We start from the raw sequence: 23,021 nt of genomic DNA, 5'->3' as shown, positions 1-23,021 counted from the left end.
ATTGCAGTCTCTGTGGTGAGCTTCATCAGTTAGCAGAGGGCAGTGGAGATGTAAACCTCATGTTGTATATTTGCAATTTTAGGTGGGTCACTAAAGACATCCAACCTGTAAATATTTGGTTCACATTTGAAATGGTTAACAATGTCATGCTGACACTGCAACAGGATGATAAGGATGGCAGCATTAAGATGGTCCCATCAGAATCCAAAATCGTTGATGCAAATGTTACAGTGACTGCTGACAAGTCTGGGTGTGTATTCAGAATTGCATACATCACAATAACGCATAAACAGACCTTATTGGTAGACTTTACTGAGTTACCTGTACTTCCTGATTGAGTCGTTTCATTCTAGAAACATATATGGCCCTTCTAGGGCACTCATTCCCTGGTACAACACCACATGGACTGCAGTTCATTATTTCCAGTCCATTTGCTAACTACTGAAATTGAATGACATGAAAGAAATGTCTCTGTTACCTTGTTGTTATTTTAACCACACCTGAATGTGGCTTTGTGATGTGACATCCCAGAATCACATGATCAATCACGTTTCTCCTGAGCCAAAAAATAGGGGAACGTGAGCAACAATAACTTTCCCGATCAGTTTAGCTCAAGTTTGAGTGTTTTATCCTCTGAAGGGTGTTTCACTCTTGAATGAGTCATATGGTTCTCTTCAATGGCATCTTTCATTCCTTCCTTTGTAACATCATCTGTCTCCGTCTCAATGCATTGCTCTCTACACCATTAACTTTTCTCCCTGATAATCTTCCCTCAATCTTTCTCTATGGAACGAAAATGTAGAGGTTTTCTCTGTTACTGATTCTTAGTTTAAAATCAGTTTCTGTTCACCTGTCTCATTTCATTCCTCCTCACTCACTTTGCCACCCCCCGCCTTTGTGTCATCCACAATCTGGTTTTCTTTGATCTTTGACCCACTACATTTATAAATGAGTGTATGTGAAAACATTACATGTCTTATTCTAAAGAAGGAAAAGTCTCAAGGAGCTTCTGACCAAAAAGGTCTACTGGGCTACTGGCAATCAAAATGACTTAACTAATGGTCAGTATGATCTGTTCCTCATCATTGGCTCAAAAACCTTCTTATTCAAGACACAAGTTAAGTACAAGCTTGACTCTTGATTAGATCGATTGAACAGCTTATTTGTTTTGAATGCACCAAACACAGTAGTTTTGGACTGGTTTTTGATTGTCTTGAATAAGAAGGTTTTTGAGCCAATGATGAGGAACAGGTTATATTGACCATTAGTGCTATAAAATAATGAGTGAAGTTGAACAGGTAGATGTGATGCGTCTGTTCACGCTTTCCAAAAATACTAGGACTAGGGGGCATGCGATGAAGCTAGAAAGTAGTAAATTTAAAACAAATCAGAAACAATTTTTCTTCACTCAACGTGTAATTAAACTCTGGAATTCATTGCTAGAGAATGTGGTAGGGACGGTTAGCTTAGCGGAGTTTTAAAAAGGTTTGGACGGCTTCCTAAAGGAAAAGTCCATAGACCGTTATTAAATGGATTTGGGGAAAATCCACTATTTCTGGGATAAGCAGTACAAAATATTTTGTACATTTTTGGGATCTTGCCAGGTATTTGTGACCTGGATTGGCCACTGTTGGAAACAGGATGCTGGGCTTGATGGACCTTTGGTCTTTCCCAGTATGGCAATACTTACGTACTTATTAGTTAGGTCATTTTGATCGCCAGTAGCCCAGTAGAACGTTTTGGTCAAGAACTCCTTGAGGCTTTTCCTTCTTTACAAAAAGACATGTAATATTTTCACATACATTCATCTATGAATTTAGTGGGTCATTTGTTAGATGCTACTAGGGTTTTGAGTTTGTGATTCCACTTCCACTTTGTGAGATATATTGCCTTTGATCTTTGCCCAGTGAATACAATGGAGATCCAGTTTTCCTCTATCACCATACCACATTCATCCAGGGACAAATATTCAGCGTCATTTCACTGGGAAGGAGAGACTCTTGTTCATTTAGACCATGCTGAATGGGCCGGCCACTGCTAATCAGTCGAGAGAGTAGTGAAAGTCGCAAGACTCTTCCACAAAATACCAGCGGGATGAGAGATGTAATGAGCAAAATCTTTATTTCTTCAAAACCCGACACAGTACTGTGTTTCGGCATAAAGCCTACATCAGGGGTCAGTACATAGAGTCACGGATGAGAATTGAGTGTCAGGATAACAGTCTTTAAAAAGATGCGATCCAATAGGACATACAATGCAACATGCAGGAATAAGATGCTTCCTTTTTGAAGGCTATTATCCTGACACTCAATTCTCATCAGTGACTCTATGTACAGACCCCTGATGTAGGCTTTATGCTGAAACATGGTACTGTGTCGAGTTTTGAAGACTTAAGATTTTGTTCATTACATCTCTTGTCCCGCTGGTATTTTGTGGAAGAGTCCTGCTACCTTTGCTATTCTTTCGGCTGGTATCCTTCTACGTAGTGACACACGGTCTTCCGCTTTTGCGGTGTCCCGTCACTGGTAATCAGCAACATATACCTGGATAGTGCCATTGAATATCAGCTCTGAATGCTCAGGAGCAATCCAGACATAGCTAAGTGGCCAAATAGGGGCACACAAGACTGCCCTACCTTTTTGCTTAGCTATGCAGGTGTCGGCACTGTATATAGGCTGGCACCTATATAACTTCTGGATCGTGGCCTGACCTTACTGTCTGTCTCACCTTTACTCTGATCCCCAAGTCTCCTTGATTCCCTCACTCCAATTCCCAAGCCATCCCTAAATCTAAACTCCCTATGCCCCTCCCTCTATTCCCCCCAATTCCCATTCCACTCCCTGAAATGCCTCCTGGGTTTGATCCCTACTACTACTAATCATTTCTATAGTGCTACTAGACATATGCAGTGCTGTACACATTATATGCAGATATTTTTCTGTCCCTAGAGGACTGACGATCTAAGTATTTGTACCTGGGGCAATGGAGGGTTAAGTGACTTGCTCAAGGACACAAGACACATTGCACTAAATGACTTTGCTCCTATGAAGAAAACATGGCGAAACAAAAATGAACATTCCCAGAAATGATACAAAACAAGAAGGGATTAGCTATTGCCTTTCTGTGGTGCCATTAAAGCAGTTTGCATATATTACATACAGGTAGTTTTTAAAATTCTGTCCCAGCTAACTCCCATGGTCAGTGTTGAGTCTGGATAGTCAATGTAGTGGAAATTGAACCCACGTTGCCAGGATTAAAGAACTAACCATTGGGCTACTCCTCCATTCCATCCCCCCTCCCAGCTCCACGATCTGATCCCCCAATCTTCTCTGATCCCCTCACTCCAATCCCAAAATCATTCCTGAATCCTATCTCTTACCTGCATGCCCCTCCTTTTGTTCCCCCAGTCCTCCAGTCCCCTACTCCACGCCCTCAAATACCCCTTCCACCCCAGTTCTAGTCCTCAAGCTCCCTGATGTCCACAATCCTATTCTGTCTAACTTTTTTATCTTGAGCTCAGAGTACATATCAGCTGTAGAGGAAGGACCTTTTGCAATTCCAATCCTACTGCAGATACTGTCATGCTAACCATATACTCAGTCTGCCTAGCACTCATAGGGCCCCTTTTCCTAAGCCACGTAGGCACCTATGCGCGCCAAACAAGCGCCAAAATGGACTTACTGCCTGACTACCGCGTGGTTCTTGTGGTAATTTCATTTTTGCAGCGTGTCTGATACGCGCGTCTGAAAAATATTTTTTATTTTCTGGTGAACATGGCGGACACGTGCCAAGTGGCACCTGACGTGCGTAGGTGATAACATTGACATTCACACATCAGCCAGTCTATTATCACCCAACTCCTTATATAATTAAATAACACAATAACACTTTCTTTGGAATAAAATTTGGCTACAGCTTTATTCACCAAACATCAATAAATAACTCAACGCCACTTAACAACATCTTAGTAACCTATAAACCTTTTATCACCATGTACTTTCCAGAGCGGTTTAATAGTGCTAAGTCATTCGGTAACGAAACTGGCTCTCACTTTCCCCACATTATCCCCTTCTACCCATGAGACTTACGGTGCAGTCAAGCCACATCTTACTCGTGGAAGTTCTGCCCCCGAGTTCTTTCCATTCCATATATTTTCACTATATTCATTTAACCGCCTCTGGTGCCTCTTTAACCCCTCATACAGGCACCCCCTTAAAAGCTGCTACCAATCGCCAAAACTAATCTCCACCCCTCCCCTCCCCCCTTCTAACTACCCCCAATCTTCCCCGCAGCACCCAACTCACCCACCCTATCGGGCGGGCTGGGAAGGATCATCAAAACTCACCCCTATCCACCCTCACCCTCTCCTACCCACCTACCTAATACTTTTGTAGGCGCCAAACACCTTCTACTACTACTTAACATTTCTAGATCGCTACTAGGGTTACGCAGCACTGTACAGTTAAACAAAGAAGGGCAGTCCCTGCACCTATCCCCATCCTTTTCCCATTCCAACCAATCCCCATCCTTTCCTTTTAACCAATCCTAAATCTATCCTGCCCGTGCCCTCAACCCTTTCTCCTCCCCCCTTCCTTAACCCACTCCCTTCCCATTCTATACCTTACTGACTTTCAGCCTCAGTCAATGTTATTACCCCCACAGCTTAACTGTGAGGGTTTCCTTACCGCCCAAATTCTTTACCGCTAGGTCTATGACTGGAGGTAACGTCTGAGACCCAAAATGGACGCGCGGCAATTTTGATGTTGCCGCACATCCATTTTTTTGGGGAAAAAAAAGAGACCTTTTTCACAGGTGCGCTGAAAAATGATTCTGCGCACGCCCAAAACCCGCACCCACACTACCGCAGGCCATTTTTCACTGCACCTTAGTAAAAGAATTCCATAGTTTTGTTTTGCTTTTCTAATTGATCGCTGTCGATTACTGTGTTAAAAAAAGAAATCTAATTGTACAGATGCTAACCTAAGTCACTTTAAATCTCCTAGTGTTGATCTCGACAAAATAAAAAATATCGTGAAGGACAAACTGCTCCATGGTAAAGCCACGGCTCCTTTGGTAACTATATAAACAATATAATTCTATTGCTAATTGCTATTCTCCAATGTTTGCTGTCTTTAGAGTTCTCTGGTTCATCATCTATGAATTGCAGCCTGTGAAACAAAGAATCTATATCAGAAACGCTCAGAAACTACTACTACTACTTAACATTTCTAGAGCGCTACTAGGGTTACACAGTGCTGTACAATTTAACAAAGAGATATAGTCCCTGCTCAAAGAGCTTACAATCTAATAGACAAGTGAACGGTCGGTCCGATAGGGGCAGTCAAATAGGGGCAGTCTGGATTCACTGAATGGTAACGCAGCATTGAAGAGGTGGGCTTTAAGCAAAGACTTGAAGACGGGCAGGGAGGGGGCTTGGCGTAAGGGCTCAGGAAGGTTGTTCCAAGCATAGGGTGAGTCGAGGCAGAAACATCAAGTTAATTATGTTAACCCCCAAGAAGGAGAAGGGAAAGATTTTATTAATAATAATTGTTTGAATACTGAGGTGATAATAATGAAAACTGCCTGTTTTGGGTCAAACTGTGCAGGTAGTTTTTATCTGAGCGTTTGAACTAATAACCAACGCAAAACTATGTGGGCAGTTTCACTTTGATTATTGCACCAGAAAAAAATAACCTAGAATAGATGGACACCACAAATGGGCTACTAACCCACTGGGAATCCCGTGGGACTTCTGAGGACTGTTCCCTCTAAACTGAATGGCAGTTCTCCACCTACAGTCCTGCCAGTGGGGGGTGCTGTTTCCCTATCACATTTTCAATAGTGAGAGACTGGCAGGCTCTGCAGGACTTCAGGGAACTTGCCTCTCCCTAGCGATTGAAAACACAAAATTGAAGCACCGCCTCCTACTGGCAGCAATGCAGGTGGAGGACTCCCGCTCAGTTTAGAGAGAATAGTATTGGCTGGAGGTCATTTTAGAAGCACTTCCCTGTGGAAACAGCAGCACTTTGTGTGGGGCATAACCAAACGGCGCCGGCCATCTCCGGGACCGGCTCCGTAAAGGGCCGTCCCCAACCGTATTATCGAAAAAGAAGGCCAGCCATCTTTTGTTTCGATAATACAGTTGGGGCCGGCCAAATGTCATTGAGATCGCCGGGTTTGAGATGGCTGGCTTCGGTTTTCAGCCATAATGGAAACCGAAGCCGGCCATCTCAGACCCGGCCAAATCCAAGACATTTAGTCGTGGGAGGGGCCAGCATTTGTAGTGCACTGGTCCCCCTCATATGTCAGGACACCAACCGGGCACCCTAGGGGGCACTGCAGTGGACTTCAAAAATTGCTCCCAGGTACATAGCTCCCTTACCTTGTGTGCTGAGCCCCCCAAAACCCACTCCCCACAAATCTATACCACTACCATAGCCCTTATGGTTGAAGGGGAGCACCTACATATGGATACAGTGGGTTTTGGGGGGGATTGGAGGGCTCCAATTTACCACCACAAGTGTAACAGGTAGGGAGGGATGGGCCTGGGTCCACCTGCCTGAAGTGCACTGCACCCACTAAAAACTGCTCCAGGGACCTGCATACTGCTGTCATGGAGCTGGGTATGACATTTGAGGCTGGCATACAGGCTGGCAAAAAATGTTTTTTTTTGTGGGAGGGGGTGGATGACCACTGGGGGAGTAAGGGGAGGTGATCCCCGATTCCCTCCGGTGGTCATTTGTGGCACCTTTTTCAGACTTGGTCCTAAAAATAAATGGACCAAGTCAAACCGGCCAAATGCTCGTCAGGGCTGGCCATCTTTTTTCTATTATCAGATGAAGCCGGCCATCTGCTAACCACGCCCCCGTCCCGCCTTCGCTACCCTGCCAACACGCTCCCTTGCACTTTCGCCGGCCCCGCGACGGAACTCAGTTGAAGCTGGCCACAATTGGCTTTCCATTATACCAATTTGGCCGGGTTCATGAGATGGCTGGCCATCTCCTGATTTGTGTCAGAAGATGGCCGGCGATCTCTTTTGAAAATAAGCTAGATAGACAACTACACATTCAAACAGCAATTTTAGAAAACTATTATTTACATGTCAAGATCCCAGGGAAGGAGACATTTCAAAGGGACATACTATGGGCCTGGTTTGGGTGGACAAAATAAGTTTACATGCATTTAGAGGCATTCATGTATATATTTTTATTAAATCCTCATTTTGACCACAGATACATGGAAGCAATTAAGAGGGTCTTTTACTAAAGCACACTAGCATTTTTAATATACGCTAAAAATAGACACGCGCTAAATGCTAGAGACACCCGTAGGAATACATTGGCATTCCTAGCGTTTAGCGTACACCTATTTTTAGCATGCGCTAAAAACGCTAGCGCGCCTTAGTAAAAGAGCCCCGTAGGAGGTATTCTCTTTAAGCCCTGCCCCCATCACCACCATTTTACGGGGCCCTTTTATTAAGCCGCGTAAGCGTCTATGTGCGCCCCAACTCGCACCAACATGGAGTTACCGCCCGACTACTACGTGGCTGTTGTGGTAATTTCAATTTTGGTGCATGTCCGATACGCGCGTCTGAAAAATATTTATTTATTTTTTGACGCACGTACCTGTAACAGACACATGCCAAGTGGCATTTGATGCGCGTAGGGTCACTACCACCCGGATTCTTTACCGCTAGGTCAATGGCTGGTGGTAAGGTTGCAGACCCAAAATGGACGCGTGGCCATTTTGATTTCTCCGCACATCCATGTTCTCCAAAAAGAGGCCTTTTTCACAGGCGTGCTGAAAAATGGATTGGTGTGTGCCTAAAACCCGCGCCTACACTACCGCAAGCCATTTTTCAGCGCACCTGAGTAAAAGGACCCCTAATAGCTTTATAAAATAACCCAGCTACATGTAGAAATGCCAGCGCTTAAATGTAGACGCTGAAAAAAATCACTACTTCCAGCAGTTCTACAAGGAAAATGCTGAGCTGATGCTCCCTTCTTTTTGTCCATCTACATATTTAAATATATACGTCAGCAAATATGCATGCAGTCCTTCATGTCCGTCCACATATTCTATGAAAGGTTCTTTATTCAGCAGACATTTGTAAAACAGAGGGATCTCAATGAAATGGTCGTTCACGTGTCACAGCACAGCAAAAAAATTTTTTTCGTGTGCTACTGAGCAAAAACCATTTGTCCTATACTAAATTCAGTGTGCGTATTCCAAATCCAAAGTCAGAATTGTTGTAACACGTCAGGAAATTTTGTTATGCATACGTTTGCCCAAACGAATTAAGCACTTGGAAAGCATTGAATAATTTTTTACAGAACGAGTTTTACTTCAACAATGACCTGATCTATATCAAAGTTTTCGTTTTAAACAGTATATGAAAATGTAATGGAATAACAAAATTTCAAAAAAGTCTCGTATTCCAGTTTAAAAGTCTTCAGCAAGGCCCAGTACTGTTAAAAGTGCTTCAGGCACCTACTTTTGCGTTCGTGACTGGTCATATTTTCCCATTGCAAAAACCAGCAGTAGGTCCCCCATCATGTTGGGATTCCAGCGGCCTTGATATCTGTTCTCCATTGTAGAAATGTCCTTATGGAACCTGTCTTCATGTTTCCAATATATAATGCATTAATATTATAAGTGAATAGGCTTTGCACGTATAGCTTAAAATCTAGACGTGTCAGGCAAATTTGTGTTGTCTCTTCATGTCGTATTTTCATCTTTCACTAGTGCTCTGTTTTCTGCATTATCTTACAGATTTCTTTAGCAGCTGAAAAAATGGTTCGCCCCCTGAACAAAGCTTTAAACAGTGCACTTGGTAAGTGTTTGACATTATTTGTTAGGTAAGAGCATTCGTTTGCAACAATAAGGAAAATGTCATCGTTTGTGTTTTCACAATACATTACCCAGCTCTCAGCATATTTTAACAACTTCTTTAACGTTCAAGGGTATCCATTGTATTATATAGGATCCTTCAGATTCCTCTGTCACCACCACACAGGCTAATAACGTGAGCCAGGCACTTTTATGGTGGGCAGATATTCTTCATTTGATCCATATAATTTAATTCTTTTAAATAAACTTTTTTTCATATTTTTATCTTTTTATATATTGAATACAAGCACTTAGCTTCAATCTGTAACGTCGCTATGGACTCCTTCTTCTCATTTCAAAAACTTTAATAAAACTGATCACTCATCTCGGAGATCTCAAACCGACATGAATTCACGTTTCGCAACTAGTGCTGTATCAAGGTGTATCTCCTAAAAATAAATAATAACACTACACTACATTTTCCTCTCAACAGAATGATATAGAAAATCAGTATATTATTGGAGTATAATCTGGAGGAAAAAAGAACCTCACAGAGCTCCTAGACAATATATCAGCCTATTGGAGCTAAAACGGATCTTAGTCTGATCCTCCGTTCATCATTGGCTCTAAAGAAAACCTCTAAGAAAGCATATTAAACATTGCTCACTGACAGATTTAAGAAGATGGCTGTAGTGACAAATTTAATATTTCCATAGAATTGTTGCTTCAGAATGTATTGGAACTTAGTGCAAAATAAGCACTTATCTTTGACGCTAGAAGACGTCAGACACACTTCTTCAGACGCTCCAAGCCAACGTGGCCAGCGTTTCGTAAACAAAAACTGCTTCAGGGCTTAGGTAGCGCTAGTCTCCTGTCAATGAAAAAGAAATTCAAATTATTCATCACTACGATTGTTAAACAATATTATACTGATTTTAACAAACTGGCCCACTCACATGAAAACTGCTTTAGCGATAGTCTCCTGCACTCTGCAATGTGATTCCTTCAAAATGGCTCCGATTTATAATGCATGACGTCAGACGCCATGCAGTCGATTGGCCAATCAAAGTAAAGCATTACTTAGAGCTTTAAATGCGTATTACCGCTCGCAGCAATTTAAAAGAAATGGCACCATTCAACTCTTGAGTTGAGCCCTGCGGGTTCCAAAGAATGCAATCAATAGATCCACTTCTGCTCAAGTTGTAGCAACAAACGTCGGAGATCTCCTCCTCTCGGAGACTTCCATACAATTTGCAAAATAACACATTTTAGATCTTTAAACTCATGAAGCTTTTCTTTGCAATGCATGACCAGTGGCGAACCAATCTTTTCAATGTGTATCGCACTTCTGTGCTCGATTAACCGTGAAGTTAACATCCGAGATGTCTGTCCTACGTAAATCTTATTACACGGACATCTTAAAGTATATATTACGTTCTCAGACGTACATGTTGACAACGACGTTAACTTATAGATCTTATGGTCAACTGGATTAACAAACATGTTGACAACGACGTCAACTTATAGATCTTATGGTCAACTGGATTAACAAAAATAGTGGTTTCATCCATGATATCACAAAAACTACAGTTGTCAGATTATACTCCAATAATATACTGATTTTCTATATCATTCTGTTGAGAGGAAAATGTAGTTTAGTGTTATTATTTATTGCAAGCTAAATTTTCCATACCCTATTTGTTGATTTGTAGTGTCTCCTAAAAATAAAAACATACATTAGTAGCTAGTATTTTTCAATCTTCAACAGTAACTCTTACAGTGTTAATACCTCAAGCAAGCCCGGAAACAATTTCCTGCTTTCTCATCCATGTTTCAAAATGGCCGCGGCGTTTTTATTTTCTGTTTAAATAGAGGATTTTCAGTTCATTACGTCAGTCCTTTACTAGCACCAATCCCAGAGCTCATCCACCAAACTCCTCCTCCTCCATTAAATTACTGACATCCATTCGATTTCACGATTTAAACCTTTAGGTTGTACTGAATTTAAAGAAAAAATCCAGGATTGTTCTTTATAATTTAAAACAATATTACCACCCTCCCATTTGTGTTTTAGCATTTGCCAGAAACAGTGTACACGCTTTCAAGAGAGCGTGTACTATGCGCATGTGTGCAAAGCCCCATCCCCACAGATTCTTTAAATAGCAACTAAAGTTGCATGCGCAAATCAGCGTGCATAGCCACTTTGTACGCACAACTTAATTGTGCATCAAGCTAATCAGCACCGATAATTGTCCACTTGTAAGCAATTATTGGCACTAATTAGAATTTATGTGCACAACTTTCTAAGCGCGTAAATTCTAATGCACGCATCACAAAAGGGGCAGTGGCCATGGGAGTTCCTGAAAATTACACACGCTGTTACAGAATATGCCTGATCCGTGCCCGTAAGACGTGGGAATTTACACCAGGCTTTAGTTGGCGTAAATGGCTGTACCTAAATTTTAGTTGCAAGATGGCCGCCATGTGTATTTCTATAAACTGCGCCTAACTTTAGGCGAGGTTTATAGAATAGCAGCAAACGTGGTTTTTTTCGGTGCTGATTTTTCTTGGTGTCTTGTATAGAATCTAGACCAGTGTTCACTGTTTCAAAAGAGGCAACTGCACGTAATGACTTTGCTCCTGTGAAGAAAACATGGCCAAACGAAAAAGAATAAAATGAACATTCCCAGAAATGATATAAAACAGGAAGGGATTGGATATAGTAACATAGTAAATGACAGCAGATAAAGACCTGTACGGTCCATCCAGTCTGCCCAACAAGATAAACTCATTTTACATGGTATGTGATACTTTATATCCGAGTTTGATTTGTTCATGCCATTCTCAGTCTGCCCAGCACCTTTCTTTATATACTGCTTTTCTGTGACACCATTAAACCAGTATGCATATATTATATACAGGTAGATTTTAAAATTCTGTCCCTAGTGGGCTGACAATCTGATGATGATGATTATTGCACGGAGCAATGGAGGGTTAAAAAATTTGCCTAGAATCACAAGGAGCTGCAGTAGAACTTGAACCCAGATCCCCTGGTTTTTAAGGGACTGCAATAACCATTCGGCTACTCCTCCACCGGCTCTGATTAACTTGGATTTCTAATCTTCTCTGATCCATCCTATTTTTAGTGGATACTCCTTTCCTCTTGTACTTTCCTTCTAATGTGTTTTAGGGTTGCCAATTAGATCCAGATTCGCCTGGCAGGGTTGATCCAGTCCTGACCTTACCCCGTTGCGTAGAGGGACTTGTGGTTCTGGTTTCCCCATTGGATTCCCTAAGAAAATGGAAGGCTACAAGTCCCTGCATGCATTGGTGTGAGCCCAGGACTGGATCGACCCTGTGGAGTGCATGTGGATCTAGTTGGCAACCCTAATTGTCTTGGAAAAGCTGCTTTGTCCCAACTCAGAAGGCAGTATAGAAAGGGCAATAAACAGAGACAGCTTTTTTTTTTAAACTATTATTATTTTTTGCAATAGATTTGGGATGCAATCAGTGGCATACCAAGGGGGTGGTGGTGCCTGTCCGCTACGTTCGTACCGTGCGCCCTCTGCCCCGGAACAGGTTACTTCCTGTTCCGGGGCAGAGGGAGCATGGAAACGAACGAAGTGGACAGGCGTGCGGCTCCCCTGCCCCCCAGCGGCGTGCACCCGGGGGGTTCTTACGCCGGGGGGGGGGGTGTCCTTTCGCCATAGGGGGGTGCACTGCACCTGAGGGGGCGCTGCACCCAGGGGGGGCGGGGCGCATCGGCGATCTGCCCTGGGTGTCAGCCCCCCTAGGAACGCCACTGGATGTAATCAATCCCAGGAGACTCATGGATTTCTTCTTCTTTCAGTCAATGTGCCGCTTGAAGTTCTGGGAGATAACCCTACAGAAACGGTATCATCGTGGATTGTAAATTGTTTTGGAGCAAAAGTAAGTATTGTCCTTTGTTTTATGATCTGACATGAATGAGGTTTCCCAGCACTTGAAATCCCCCCCCCCCCCTCCTTACTTTGCTGATTATTATTGTGCAGAATAAAAAGATTATATATTAAAAGTACTACTCATGTTTCAGATGTGCATAAGTCGACATTTAGATGTGCATATTATACACGTCTAAATTTTAATTGTATAAAGCCAAAATATATACATCTAAATGCATGTTTATTTTATTTTTATTACATTTGTACCCTGTGCTTGCCCACTCATAGCAGGTTCAATGTGGCTTACATATTATATACAGGTACTTATTTGTACCTGGGGCAATGGAGGGTTAAGTGACTTGTTTAGGGTCACAAGGAGCTGCCTGTGCGAATTGAACCCGGTTCCCCCTGGACCAAAGTCCACCACTCTAACCACTAGGCCACTCCTCCACTCCATATGGCAAGAGGGTATGGCCTGGGCATGTTTTTGCAGGAATAGAGCAGCCCAACAATAAGGAGGCAATATTATGATTGGATATCTCTGTTTAGTTCCCCCAAGACCATGTGCTAAGAGCTTATTTTATAACAGAACCCAGGAGTCCAGGTTCCATTATACATGGTGTCCAGAAAAAAACAGGAACCCTTACATAGCATCAAAATGCATGCCTTTGGTCTTTATACCAGTAATGCACATATATGCAAAAAATGCATGCATGCATTCACAATTAGGAAAGAGTGCACTTTGTTTCACAGTAATGCAAATTCATTGTGAATAATACACACTCCTGTGGAAATATTTTTCATGACACAAGGGGGGAAAGAAACACAGTTTTGGGTGTATTTTTTTTATTACATTTGTACCCCACGCTTTCCCACTCATGGCAGGCTCAATGCGGCTTACATATTATATACAGGTACTTATTTGTACCTGGGTCTATGGAGGGTTAAGTGACTTGCCCAGAGTCACAAGGAGCTGCCTGTGCCTGCAGTGGGAATCAAAGTCCACCACTTTAACCACTAGGCCACTCAATGTGGCCACGCAGGCTTCTGTTTTTGTGAGTCTGACGTCCTGCATGTACGTCATGAAAATTGCCGTGCATCCGTTTTTGGTCTGAGACCTTACCGCCAGCAATTGACCTAGTAGTAAAGACTCATGCGGTAACCGAGCGGTAACGACCTATGTGCGCGAAATGCCACTTGGCGCGTATCGGACGTGTGCCAAAAAATAAAATTACTGCATGAGCCACGCGGTAATCAGGCGGTAACTATTTTGGCGTGCGTTGGGGGCACGTAGACACTTATGCGACTTAGTAAAAGGGCCCCATGGTAAGCCTGCTAATTGATTTTCAGTGAGAAAATGCATGTAAACTGACAGATCATCTACTATAATAATTTCCACTGCCAACGTTCTGAAGCTGACTCCGTGGCTTTACTGAAGTGAAGGGTTCCTAAGGTTCGTTAGGTTCGTCAGTCTGTCACCATCTCTCTCTGTCCCGCCATCATGTCAAAACGTGATGACGTCGAGGGTAGAACAGTGAGAGGCAAGGCAACCAACCAACGAAAACAGTTTTCAGCGCGCCTGCACACCGCCTACCCTCTCTGTGTCTCGCGAACGAAGAACTAAACAAACAGCATACCCGCGAAACAAAACTGGGAGCCAAACTTTAACATGCTGAGTGCCCGTGGCTGCATCAGCCCCGCCGTTGCCTATCGATGTCTGTGAGTGACACAGTATGAGGGAGCTCCTATTGGCTGTGGGTCAGGCCAGGACTTAGCTGGTGGACGGGAGAAGCACTGTGGTAGGGTGGGAGGGAAGGGACCCTGAAACTCGGAGGGAGGGAAGGGATCCTGAAACTCGGAGGAAGGGAGGGGACCCTTAAACTCGGAGGGAGGGAGGGAGGGAGGGAGAGAGGATGGGATACTGAAACTCTGTAACTCAGAAACTCCGAGACAGGGAGACACTGAAACTCTGAAGGGAGGGCAACTCTGAAACTCAGAGGGAGGGAGGGGACCCTGAAAGTCTGCGGGAGGGGGTGGGGACCCTGAAAGTCGGAGGGAGGGGGGTGGGGAGCCCTGGCACACACTCTCATTCTCACACACACACTCACACCCAGTCTCACTCACACCCAGTCTCACTCACTCTCTCTCTCACACAGTCACTCTCACACACACACTCTCTCAACATACACACTCCGAGGAAAACCTTGCTAGCGCCCGTTTCATTCATGTCAGAAACGGGCCTTTTACACTAGTATTCTTATAATAATGAAACTTCAATTTCTCCGGAGAATCTTTCCAGCTTATTAAATTCAAATCTGCTTAAACTAGTTCTTAAGCAATGAATGAATGAATGAACTTACTGAAAAAAATTAACTCCTTGCGCTAGGAGATATAACATGTGAATTTTTCTCCCCGTATTGGCAGATTGATTTTACTGAATTCCTTCAACCTAAAGAGAATCCTGAACTGGGAGCTTGAATCTCCATATGGTAAACAGATGCCGCAATGTTGAAATCTCCATATAGTGAGGAAATGCCATTTCTTGCCGGAATAGAAAAGGAACACAAGCTTGAAAAATTCTGACCTCACATGCGGCAACATATCTTAACATGTACCTTTACCTGTGTCTTTCTGCCTAATTTGATATGTCAATGAAGAAAGAACTTAACTAATGTGATTGTCAATCCTTAACTTTCAGAAAATAATTTATAAAATCTGTGATGGCTTGTTATAACATTGAGCTGCAATCAGGGTTTTGGTGGTCTGAGCCTTTGTGATCCTCTTTCAATAAATAATTCTATTGTGCCTGCATCAACAGTGTACTTTATATTTTACTAGCCGTTAAGCTCATTAAAACGGGCGAGTATTGGTTTTACGTCTAATTCCCTCCCTCCCAGCTCCAAGGCCCCCCTCCCTCCCGCCTTCCCTCCTCCTCCAAGGCCCCCCTCCCACCGTCCCTCCTTCCTCCCTCCATCCCTCCTCCAAGGCCTGCCTCCCTCCTCCAAGGCCCCCCTCCCTCCCTCCCTCCTTCCCTCCCAGCTCCAAGGCCCCCTCCCTCCCTCCCTCCTCCTCCTCCAAAGTCCCCTCCCTCCTTCCCTTTGTCCCTCCTTCAAGGCCTCCCTCCCTCCTCCAAAGCCCCCCTCCATCCATCCCTCCCAGCTCCAAGGCTCCCTCCTTCCCTCCCAGATCCAAGGCCCCCCTCCCTCCCTCCCTCCTCCTTGTCCAAGGCCCCCCTCCCTCCCTCCCTCCCTCCTCCTCCTCCAAGGCCCCCCTCCCTCCCTCCGTCCCTCCTCCAAGGCCTTCCTCCCTCCTCCAAGGCCCCCCTCCATCCATCCCTCCCAGCTCCAAGGCCCCCTCCTTCCCTCCCAGCTCCAAGGCCCCCCTCCCTCCCTCCCTCCTCCTTGTCCAAGGCCCCCCTCCCTCCCTCTGTCCCTCCTCCAAGGCCTCCCTCCCTCCTCCAAGGCCCCCCTCCATCCATCTCTCCCAGCTCCAAGGCCCCCCTCCTTCCGAGGCCTCCCTCCCTCCGAGGCTCCCCTCTGAGCTCCAGTCCCCCTCCATCCGAATTTTAAAAGTCATCATACCTTGTCGGGTTGCAGCGGCAGGCAGCAGCAGTGAAAAGCTTGCGAGCTTTGTGCTTAGGAGCCTTCCTTTCTCTGCCTCAGCTGTGGTCATGCCCTCATTTCCTGTTTCTTGAAGGGTGGGACCACAGCTGAGACAGGGAAGGGAAGGCTCCTGAAGCACCGAGCAGCTCGCACGCTTTTCACTGCTGCCGCCAGCCGCCATAACCCCGACGACATAACTTAGATGACTTTTAAAATTCAGAGGGAGGGGGACTGGAACTGGACGGCCGGTCGGGGCAGAGTTCAGGCGTGCCGCACGGGGCTCCCTTGAGCGCGAGGCCCTATGCGGTCGCCTTGCCCTAAGACCAACCCTGCTTGCCCCGCCTCTGGACTGTTGCTGTCTGAACGTTCGGGCTCTACTGCGCATTTGCGGGTGAGTCAGTCACTTGTCATTTATATAGATTGATTTTAGTTCAAATATTTCAATCAACATAGAGAACAACCAAGCAATAAAATGGAAGTTTTCCTGAGGACGTCCTTGCTCGACGTCCCGGCGAAGGGTCAGGGAAACCCATATTATCGAAACAAGATGGACATTCATCTTTCATTTTGATAATATGGTCGGGGACGTCCAAATCTTGACATTTAGGTCATCCCTAGAGATGGTCGTCCTTAGATTTGGTCGTTTCTGATTTTCGGCAATAATGGAAACTAAGGATGCCCATCTCAGAAATGACCAAATGCAAGCCCTTTGGTCGTGGGAGGAGCCAGCATTCGTAGTGCACTAGTCCCCCTGACATGCCAGGACACCAACTGGGCACCCTGTAGTGGACTTCAGAAAAAGCTCCCAGATACATAACTCCCTTCTTACCTTGTGTTCTGAGCCCACCAAAACCCACTACTCACAACTGTACACAACTACCATAGCCCTTATGGGTGAAGAGGGGCACCTTGATGTGGGTACAGTGGGTTTATGGTGGGTTTGGAAGGGCTCACATTTACCAGCACAAGTGTAACAGGTGGGGGGGGGGATGGGCCTGGGCTCGCCTGCCTGAAGTGCACTGCACCCACTAAAACTGCTCCAGGGACCTGCATACTGCTGTCATGGAGCTGGGTACGATATTTGAGGCTGGCAAAAAATATTTTAAAAACTTTCTTTGAGGGTGGGAGGGGGTTAGCGACCACTGGGGGAGTAAGGGGAGGTCATCCCCAATTCCCTCTGGTAGTCATCTGGTCAGTTTGGGCAACTTTTTGTGGCTTGGTCATAAGAAAAAAAGGACCAGGTAAAGTCATCCAGGTGTTCATCAGGGACGCCCTTTTTTTCCATTATGGGTCGAGGATGACCATGTGTTAGGCATGCCCAAGTCCCGCGTTCCCTACGCCTCCAACACACCCCCGGGAACTTTAGTCATCCCTGCGACGGAAAGCAGTTGGGGACGTCCAAAATCGGCTTTCCATTATACCGATTTTGGTGACCCTATGAGAAGGACGCCCATCTTGCGATTTGTGTCGAAAGATGGGCATCCTTCTCTTTCGAAAATAAGCCTGATAGTCATCCACAGGTTGTCACATGATTCAGACCTGTATATACGGTGTCTGTAAAAAATGGGACCCCCAACATATTTCCAACTAACCCCAAAACAAATGTACTAGTATTTAGAAGGTATTTCTATTATTGACAGGTGTTACTGCAAGATTATGTAAAAACTGGATGATCCCTGTTTTCAAAATGGCATCATTCAGGAAGTGACCATTAAGATCAGCTTTAGCAAAATGGTGTAAGCCACATTGAGCCTGCAAAGAGGTGGGAAAATGTGGGATAGAAATGCAACAAATAAATAAAGAAGATAATGTTGCAATTAAATTTTTTGCAACAAAGTAAGGCATATGGCGCAAAGCATTTGCTAAGGGGAGTGTCCTAATAAAGGTTGCACTAATATATTTTCAAAGGACTTACAATTGCAACGTGTAGATGTGTTGGTTTCTCCACTGCTTTTATTTCGTATTTTTTCACCAGACATTATTCCACCAAAAATGGAAGTTTAGAAAATTAGCAGCCAAATAACATTTGCAAAGAAATCAGAAAATCAAACAGCTTCAAGTGTGATTCAGTAAACTTACCTTCCAAAATCAAGGGTGTAAAAAGTAGGACATCATATCCCTAAGACAATATGCAGAAATTTCTGAACACAGTGTCAAACTTTCCACTAGAATACGTGAAAAAAAGATATCATAATGCATCAATGCAACTCACAGGGTCACTACTGTATTCCCCAAGGAGTCTGTTGTAGGATGAGTAATAGAAAACAGCAACTACGTTTTGCCACTGGCGTTCCGACCCTAGCTGACACCCGAGGCGGATCGCCGATGCGCCCCCCCCCCCCCGGGTGCAGCATGACCCCCCCCCCGGCGAAATGACACCTCTTCCCCCCCTGGCGAAATGACACCCCCCTGGGTGCACGCCACTGGGAGGGGGGTGCCGCGGCGCGCATGCCTGTTGCCCTGTCTCCGAGAAAGTTCGCAATTCGCATGTGTTCACTGCTCCCTCTGAGTCTGTCCCGGAACAGGAAGTAACCTGCTCCGGGGCAGACTCAGAGGGAGCAGTGAACACATGCGAATTGCGAACTTTCTCGGACTGAGACAGGACAACAGGCGCGCGCCGCGGCACCCCCCCCAGCGGTGTGCACCCGGGGCGGACCGCCCCCACTGCCCCCCCCCCCTTGGTACGCCACTGCGTTTTGCTGACTAATTAGGAGCTCATTTTCAAAACAGAAAAACATTCAAAAGTGCCACAAAGCAGCATTTGGGTGTTTTTATTTATTTTATTTATTTAGTGGGGAGCTCAGAGAGGTTCTGGCGGGTCCTCTTAAAGATTTGTTTAATACATCCTTGGAGACGGGAGAGGTTCCGAGGGACTGGAGAACGGCGGAGGTGGTCCCTCTTCACAAAAGTGGTGAAAGGGAAGAAGCTGGAAACTACAGGCCGGTAAGCCTCACTTCGATTATTGGAAAAGTAATGGAAGCGATGCTGAAGGAAAGGATAGTGAATTTCCTGGAAGCCAATTTTTCACAGAGAGGGTGGTGGACGCTTGGAATGCCCTCCCGCGGGAGGTGGTGGAGATGAAAACGGTAACTGAATTCAAACATGCGTGGGATATGCATAAAGGAATCCTGTGCAGAAGGAATGGATACTCAGAAGCTTAGCTGAAATTGGGTGGCGGAGCAGGTGGGGGGAAAAGGGGTTGGTGTTTGGGAGGCTAGGATAGGGGAGGGCAGACTTATACGGTCTGTACCAGAGCCGGTGATGGGAGGTGGGACTGGTGGTTGGGAGGCGGGAAATACTGCTAGGCAGACTTATACGGTCTGTGCCCTGAAAAAGACAGGTACAAATTCAAGGTAAGGTATACACATATGAGTTTGTCTTGGGCAGACTGGATGGACCATGCAGGTCTTTTTCTGCCGTCATCTACTATGTTACTATGTTAGTGCATTTTTACCCCACCTTTTCCCACAGGATGCAGGCTCAAAGTGGCTTACATCAGACTGGAAAGGCGATCGCCAGACCAGCGCAATACGAATACAATATGTAAACAAAGAAGTAGGCAAAAAGTTTTTCTTGCCAAAAAGTTGAAATCGGCATTTTTGGAAGTCATTGTTTAAACATTTTGGTACGCAGTTCATTGGCAGGGATTGCAGATCACAAGGAGATGTGTCAAGGTATGCTGTGGGCTTGTCAAGGGAGGGATTTTGGGCATTACTAACACGTGGATATTTTTCTGACATGGAACAAAACAAAAAAAAACGTCCAGGGCTACAATCTAAATGTTTTAGTCTAGACTTTATAAGAAAAAAGGCACAAAAGGTGCCGTAAATGACCAGATGACCACTAGAGGAATTAAGACATGACCCCCCTTACTCCCCCAGTGGTAACTGACCCCTCAGACCAGTGGTGTGCTGGAGCAGGCTCTCACAGGCTCGCAAGAGCCGATTGTTAAGTTTTTAAGAATTTTGGGAGCCGGTTGTTAGAGTAGTGCCCTCCATGGCTACTTTAACAACTGGCTCCATAAATGTGGGCTTGGGCCCCCTGCTGAGCCCTGCCAGCCAAGTAAATAGACTGCTGCTGCTCCCCACTCCTTGTTTCCAGCTCTGAGCAGCAGGCTGGAACTTCTGGAGCATGTGAGAGCTGGCTACGTCCGGAGAACGAGCCTGTTGTTAAAAATTTACCAGCACACCCCTGCCTCAGACCCACAAATATGTGAACAACACAGTAGCTACCAGCTTATATGACAGCATCAGATGTTATAGCCAATCCTACTACAGCAGCAAGCAGGTCCCTGGAGTAGCCTAGTGGTGGGTGCAGTGCACTGTACAGAGGGGGACCCAGGCCCATATCCCATGCTACCTGTTAAATATCTTTTATTTTTTAAACAAAATTTCACCACTCACTGAGTAACACTTTCGACCATTACAACTGTTAAATGTAATATGCTATCTTAATATGGGCAGACTGAATGGGTCATATGGCCTTTATCTACCGTCATGTTTCTATATTTCTTAATGGTATTCTGCAATTATGTGTTTAACTTAGCTGCATGCCCAGGATGGAGGAGTGGCCTAGTGGTTAGAGTGCAGGTCTTGCAATCCAGAGGTGGCTGGTTCAAATCCCACTGCTTATTGTGATCTTGGGCAAGTCACTTAACCCTCCATTGCCTCAGGTACAAACTTAGATTGTGAGCCCTCCTGGGACAGAGAAATATCCAGTGTACCTGAATGTAACTTACCTTGAGCTACTACTGAAAAAGGGGTGAGCAATTCTATTTTTAGCACACATCCAAAACACATTAAAAAATCCCCCTTTTCCCAGGCGCACTCAGCAAATGGACCAGTACGCATTCAAAACACGCACCTACACCAGCGCAGGCATCTTTTGGGTGTGCTTTAGTAAAAGAGCCCCATACTGAATATTTGCCAATGGGGTGTACACAGGGGCGGAGCATAGGTGGAATGTTGGCAGCATAGGAGCCAACATTTCAAAATTATTGGGGGTGCTAAGCCCAATGGAAATAACCCCTCCCTGGACACATACAAGGAATTTTCTCAATATTGGGGGTGCTCAAGCACCCACAGAGTCGGCTCCAATGGTTGGCAGGGCTCCCACTTAACGTATGTACTAACAGAGTATTGTAAGTTATGCACATTCCTGGTGCCCTTAGGCACATATTCTTATACCAGCTGTATGGCTGGCATAAGAATGAGCACTGACATATTAAGTGCGTTGATAGGTGGCTACTCTAGTATTTTGCAACAGAACCTAGGTTCAATTATAGAATAGATTGTTCTGTCCACCTTTAGGGCACCTAATTGGAAACACCCAGTTATAGGATTTCCCAAAAGAATTACCATACTGGGTCCGACCAGAGGTCTATCTATTCCAGTATCCTGTTCTAACAGTGGACAATTGAGATCACAAATACCTGACAAAATCCTCAAAAGTAACAAGATTCCATGCTACTAACCCCCATGGAGAAGTGGTTTCTTTCCCTAGATCTACCTTAATAATCATTTATGGGCTTTACCTTACAACCATACAAGCTGCTTTTACCATATCATCCAACAACAAGGTCCAGAGTCTATATGTAGAGTGAAAAAAATATTTTCTCCTATTTTGTTTTAAGTATATTACTGTGTAACTTCATATCATATACCCTAATCTTTGTACTTTTTGAAAGAATAAACAATCGATTCACCTTTACCAGTTCTACTGTATTCAGAATTTATGGACCTCTAATCATAACTCCCTCAGATGACTATCTCCAAGTGGAAGAACCTAAATCTCTATAGCCTTTCTTCATATAAGAGTCGTTATATCATTTTAGTTGCCCTTATCTGTATTCTTTCTAATTCCACTATATCTTTTTTGAGATACAGTGACCAAAATTGCATACAGCACTCAAGGTACAGTCCTACCTCGAAGCAGTACAGAGGCATTATAATATTCTGGGGTCATACAAGCATAAATGCTAGTATTCTAAACGTTTATATGCATACATAAATACAAGCACCTAGATTATACAATCATCCTATAATCCCTTAGAAAATTCATCTACACTGCACCAATTTGCCTCCATGTCTTCTCCATAAGCCAAACTACTTTGACATTTTACAAGAAGATGAGAGATGGTCAATTTAAATTTAAAGTCACATTAGAAAGATAACTAACGTGAAATGTGATTTAGTACAATGGATTATGCACTGGTCCAAAATTTAATTGTTCTACTATGTGGAGGGGCATTTTCAATGTGACATTTAAATCCGAGGGGAGAGGGAATCTTGGTGGAGCCACACATTATCCAAATAGCAATGATATTCAATGCTACTATCCAGATAAATAAATAATAACTTAGGATAGCAATTGTTAAGTACATTACTGACCACCAGAGGGAGTCTTTTTCTAAAGGCAGTGGAAACTCATGGGAAACTCTTAAGGAATACAAACCAACAACAACAACAACAACAACAACAACAATCATTTCTAAAGCGCTATTAGGGTTACGCAGCGCTGTACAATTCAAACATAGAAGGACAGTCCCTGCTCAAAGAGCTTACAATCTAAAAGACAAGAGAACAAACTAAGGACAAGTGAACAATCTAGAGGACGAGTGAACAGTTAATCTGATAGGGTGGATAGATTGGGGCATTCTATATTTCTCGAG

At 44.4% G+C, this 23,021-nt stretch overlaps 1 long non-coding RNA gene across 1 annotated transcript; it reads left to right on the top strand.

Annotated features, from left to right (window-relative positions):
• The first annotated feature begins 236 nt into the window (after positions 1-236).
• LOC115475520 lies at positions 237-8,818 on the top strand. The gene is made up of 3 exons (XR_003943056.1): positions 237-250; positions 5,004-5,073; positions 8,773-8,818. It is a non-coding gene; the product is annotated as an uncharacterized LOC115475520 (long non-coding RNA).
• The last annotated feature ends 14,203 nt before the right edge of the window (positions 8,819-23,021 follow it).

This window comes from Microcaecilia unicolor, chromosome 8, assembly GCF_901765095.1.
Source record: "Microcaecilia unicolor chromosome 8, aMicUni1.1, whole genome shotgun sequence".
Classification (NCBI taxonomy): Eukaryota; Metazoa; Chordata; class Amphibia; order Gymnophiona; family Siphonopidae; genus Microcaecilia; species Microcaecilia unicolor.
This window is presented reverse-complemented; position numbering and strand designations above follow the sequence as displayed.